This window comes from Rhodamnia argentea, chromosome 4 (assembly GCF_020921035.1).
Source record: "Rhodamnia argentea isolate NSW1041297 chromosome 4, ASM2092103v1, whole genome shotgun sequence".
NCBI classification, from domain to species: domain Eukaryota; kingdom Viridiplantae; phylum Streptophyta; class Magnoliopsida; order Myrtales; family Myrtaceae; genus Rhodamnia; species Rhodamnia argentea.
In genome coordinates this window covers 24608709-24614574 of record NC_063153.1, presented here as the reverse complement: position 1 = coordinate 24614574, position 5866 = coordinate 24608709, and positions in this window count along the sequence as shown.

Below are 5866 nucleotides of genomic sequence, written 5' to 3'. Positions count from 1 at the left end.
ATCATCCTCACCAGAAAAAAGTGTGAACTCGGGTATTTTAAACCCTCTTGGATACGGGATCGTATCCATCCAATTTGGGTACGGTTTTCGGTAAACATTAGCCTGGTATCCTATCATTGGGTTAATGTATACGGGTGCCTGGTCGAACACCGGCTGATGGTACTGCGGTTGATATGACATTTGATATCCAAGTTGTGGCGGATGATACATGGGTTGCATAACAGGCTGAAACATTGGCTCGGGACCTGGTGGTTGTAGAGCCCGATTCATCTGCTGATATCTAGGTCGTATGGCCCGATGTCCATCTTGTCCTTACCCCCCGACTTGAGAAAATTGGTCCCGCCCCCTAGCCTACCATTGCCCCATAAAGGGTACTACCCCCTGATTTTCGATGATCATGGGTACCGGTTGTTCATTGACAATGACGGGGTTATGCTAGGCGGCGGCCTCCCGACGAGCAATATTCTCGTCTTGTCGAACAGGGTGTCCCGGAAACATAACGGTATCCACGGGTATATCTTGTCGAATAGGATGTCTAGGGAACATACTTGTGTCTGCATTCATCGGGGGTCTTGATTCGTTGGCCGGTAACGCTTCCCCTCGTTGTAGAATCGGCACAGGTGCTAAAGGCCGAGTGTTCTGTCCTACATGGCCAATATTTGGCAATGTCGTTCTTGGTAAACCACCGCTTGCTGCTGGTACGAAACCATTCCCTTCTTGAGCATGAAGTGGGTTAATTGTAATCCCATGTTGTCCTGCAGCACATTCGTGATACGTGTTGATGATTAATGGCCTGACAACCTCGGTCATCCGCTAGACCATGTGATCAGCAAACTCGTTACGGACTTCTTCGATGGTCCGCCTTATCGATGTTAACATGACAGGCGTCATTTCTGGATTTCTCCTTGGCTCTTCGACGTTACGTCGAGAGACCTCGACGTCCTCTTGATGGGCCGTGGATGACTCCATTCGTTGTATTTCTTCCTGGGGTTCGTCTCCACCACCGTCTAAGTTGTTACGTCCTCGTGTGCGTGGCATAGCACTTCTTTCGAACCGACACCAAACGTCCCACCGGGCGTGCCAAAAAAGATTATTGCGCGTCGAAATCCTTCGACGGGGTTTTTCTGGTTATGGGTTCTAGGCCCAAATTGACTATGGCCCAAAAAGGGTTACTTACGCGAGAATTTTTTATCGAACTTAATCCGTTCGTTTTCCGAAAAGGAGTTCCGGGTCGATTTTGGACAGAGAGTGTCAAATACGGTAGATTTACACAAAAGGCGCGTTACAAACGGGCTTTCGACAACCTCGACGGCCCAATATGCGCAATAGTAATAGTATGTAACAAACTTTGACGCGACCCTGGAATTGAATCGACATAATCGGGGATGATGTAGGACACAATGCTGGAATTTAATTAACAACACCGGACGGGGGATTGTAGGACACAATACCGGAATTGAATCGACGGTACCGGACAAAATGGGTGAAGGGTGCAATACTGAAATTCAATCAACGATGCTGAACCTGGTGAGTAGACGTCGGAATCTAATTGACGACACCTAACTTTGGATATGATGCTCGCCGGAATTGAATCGACGACGGGAATCTAAAAACTATAGCTAGGCTAGACTAAAAGGCTAAGAGCTAGTTTGAAAATGCAAGTGTTGTGGATTTGTTGTGTGCGTGTATCTTGCTACTGCGAGGTATTTATAGGCAAGCTCTTTGGTAACCGCTGAACGGTTTCTTCTTTTGGCCCCACGCTTTGCTCTTTTCTATAAGCCACGTGGATGACGGTTTCCCAGTCTTCGCGCCCTTTCTTTTTACCTCGTGGTGATTACCGCCAACCGCCTCGATCGTGGTCTCCCTCCGCGCGCTTTTTCTTGTTCTAGAAGGAAGTGGCGCAAGAGTTTACCCCGACACGTGGCACCTTTCTGATTGGTACGTACCTTGCTTAGGTGTTCCTTCCTATAGCTGATTATCGCTTCCTCACGTGCTCGTCACGAGTCTTTCTTGGATTATTTTAAGTGTCAACATCTTCGAATAGCTTTCGGATTATAAAAAATCTCATTGGATGTTTGGTGCCACTTAAGCGCTAAGATAAGATTAAAAATGTTTGAAAATCGTCCTAATGTTTTCTCTCTATCTAAATTCGTACCTCCACTCTTTGACACTTCACCATTTCGCTAGTGATAGACATCGGAAGCTCATCTATCTCGCGGCCTCTTCAGCAAACTAATCCGCCTCACGTCCGGGCTTACTCCCCGCCGACACCCACTCCGTCCTACCGGTTTCCGCCTATACCATCCCCGCCGACAGCTCCAAATCCAGCCACGTCCCACTGGACACCAATTGTCCCCTCAGTCAAACGTCGATCATCGGCCCCGTCCCTCTCCCCCCCTCTCCTCCCAGCCGTGTCTCTTAACGTCGAAACGGTGACGACAATCGTTCGGTGGGCGCTGTTCGGCAGCGGTAGTGAAAATAGCAATGGAGGAGGAGCGGATGACGAGGTTGAATCGGGATAAACTATTGGTCATGATGGTCAACGGAGTCCGGTGGAGGAGGAAGAGGGGCAGGCGAGAAGGTCGATTTCAATTGATTCTCCGTATAGGATAATCGAACGACGCGGAGGTTCGGAGTCGCAATGGTCCGATGCGAATATGGAAAAAGTGTCAAGAATTGTAGGTCACTCCATCACTCCATTATGGAAGATAACAGAGATTGTCATATAAAAAAGAATTATCCAATTCGGATTATCCCACCCCTAGGTTGGATTTCTGATTCGGCATTTTATCCAGATTTATCCTATCCAAATGATGTCCAAACACCAATCGGTTTACGTGTTATTCTATTCGGACTCAAATTTGAACTACCAAATACACCTTTAGTTCTTTTCTTTTTATGGGTGGTGGGATGCTAATTGACATGAAATTCAATTCCCCAAATTTTTATATTAAAGTTAAATGTGTGTACACACACATACATATATATATGTGTATATTTATGTATGAGATAAAGTACGGGGTTCATAGGTAATTCGGGAAAATTATCAAAAAATGCTATACTTATTGCATTCGTGCCAATTCAATCATAAACTTTCAATTTGACCAATTTACTCCTAAACTTTTTGACATTGGCAAATCTATGCGGTATGGCCAATGCTGATATGTGTGTGTGTGTGTGTGTTTTTTTTTTTTTAATTTTGGATTTTTTTACTTCATTTGATGTGTGTGTCTATATATATATTTTGTATTGTTAAGGGTGGGGGTCGCCAAGCCTTGGGTGGTGGCTAGCAGCCCCCCGTCGGCCCTTAATAATAAATAAAAGAAAAGACAAAAGAAAAAAATTTAAAAGAAACTTTGAAATTTTTTAAAAACTTTTCATGTCAACGTCGGTTGTGCTACATAGAACGATCGGTATACACATAATCAATTTCGGTCAAAGTTAGCCGGATGGGTTGCAGAGGCAAATTGTCAAAGTGCTTAAGACTAACTTGTCAAAATGCATAAGAGCAATAGGTTTATGGCTTTTTTGATAATTTTATTGGGTAATAAAGTCTCGAAACTGCTATAAGTATATTGAGAGATAATCCCGTGTGCGATTTTCCTGAGCTATAACTAGAGGCGATAGACCAAAAAAATTAAAAAAAATAGAGGCTACAAAATAGGTCTAGAACTCATATTTGAGGATGCATGTCATAAATGAGTTGTCTTAAATGTTAAAAACAAGCCGTGGGTCATAAATGAGTTGCCTAACAATTAATGAGTCCTAAATGGGTTGAGAACTAATCTAACCCATTTCTAACTCATATGAAAAGTAGAGAACTTTTTGATCGGTCTTCTAGTAGTAAATAAAGCGCTTTATGTGTCAAGTGGAGTTGGAGATATCAAGACGAATTTTATAATTTTTTTTTTGTTTTTACTTTTTTCTATGAAGTCCGGCGAGAGTCGACAAGCAAGGGCCTGGCCACTAGGCAAGGGCTGGGAAGCCCTTGCTGTCAACGGGTGAGGACGGCCAAAAAAAGAAAAGAAAGAAAAAATGAAAAAATAAAAAAAATTCATATATTTTTTTTTAGAATTTTATAAAAAGAATCCACTATATTGTTATTGTATGGAAGTGTTTTAGCAATATAATTTTTTAAAAATTTTAAGAAACAAGTTTTCATATTGGGTTACATACGAAAGTATTTTAGCAATGTGGGTTGAGTATGTGATGCTAGACTTGTATCGTACGAAAATGGATCAAATAGGTTAAATGAGTCTATTGTTAGATATTTTTCGATCCGGTCTGGCTCCTCCCTGCAACAACAAACGTACAATCAAACCATCTCGTGTGTTCCCTAGACTAAAGTAAAGCTTGATCAACGTGTCTTGTCGACAACAAAACAATTGAAGCGTTTTGATAAAAAAAAAAAATAATAATAATAAAAAAGGTATTCCACGATCCTTACCAAAAAAAAAAAAAAAAGGTATTCCACGTGAACTGTCTTGCGCTGCTACTTGTTTCCTAAAAGTGAAGCTATCCGCCTTTTAGGAATCACATGGCATGCAAAGAGCATCGCATGCTTACTAGTTATACTTTTCATTTTACTGAAGTAAAAAGGGCGATATACGGTAGAAGTCTTCGTTCAATCGGGTGCGCTACTTGGTTTTTAACTGCAGATATTTCGCTTTCGAGCGAACTCGTCGCCGCCACATCATTTAGATACGAAAATCCGGCAAAGTAAAGAGTTATCATACATTTGACTTGTGCCCTGACCATTGCCACGGACAAATCAAAGACCTCGCGCAATTGACGGACGATTTGGGAATTCGAAATCCCGACAAAGAGAGCTTCCGTTAGCAAATTCTGCGATTCGGCTTTTTCTCCGGATTTACCTAAAAGATGAAGAAAGCATACAGACACATAATCCAGTGTCCATGCAGCCTCAATGAAATATAGGTTGGGATGCTCAGTGTAGCTGATGATGCAAAAGGAGCAGCAACTAGAGGGTGCCATTTGGGCCCGTGGGCCTGGAACCGGCCCGTTGACCGGGCCCACGGTTCCAACCCGGAACCGTGGGAACCGGCAAAGAAAAGAAAAGAAAAAAAAAGCCGGGCTCGGGGGCAGAGAGCCGTTGGGCTCTACGCCCCGGCCTCGCCACCCCCTCTCCCCCCCGTGCCCTTTGAGCCGTTGCTTGTAATAAAAAAAAAGAATTAAAAATAATTCTTGCCTATAAATACATATGCTCACCCTTTCATTTTTGTCACAAATTCTCTGAACAATCTCTCGAATTCTCTCCGAAATCCTCTCAAATCGCTCAAATTCTCCCAATTCTCTCAATCCCGACTCAATTCTCTTAATCGGATTTCTGATCAATTCTCTCAAAAATGGCAAGTGGAAGCAGAAATGCTGACAAGGGCAAGATGACTATGGGAGATTCCGAGTATCCCATTCCCGAATATGATCCTCGTGAGTATGCAAGTTGGGAAGACGACGACGATAATATCAACTATGTCCCGATTCCAAACGTCGAGCACATCCCAACACAAGAAAGTCTTCATCCTCCCACCGGTGTCGAAGAAATGTCAACGGCAAATGAGCCGGAACGGAAGGGCCGAGATAATACATCCGACTTGTGGCTACACTTCGACAAGGTACGTGATGAAGCCGAAGGTAAGTATAATATAAAATGTAAATATTGTTCGCAAACATATAAATTTACGAAAGGAGACGGCTATGGAACATTCCGTCGGCATTTGACGAAAAAACATTCAACGCAAGCGGGGATCGACAATACGCAACAACAAATTTCCGGGTACGCCACTTCTAATCCTCATCCTATATTTCGTTTCACTGAAGCACTTTATAAAAAAATATTAGGTGAATA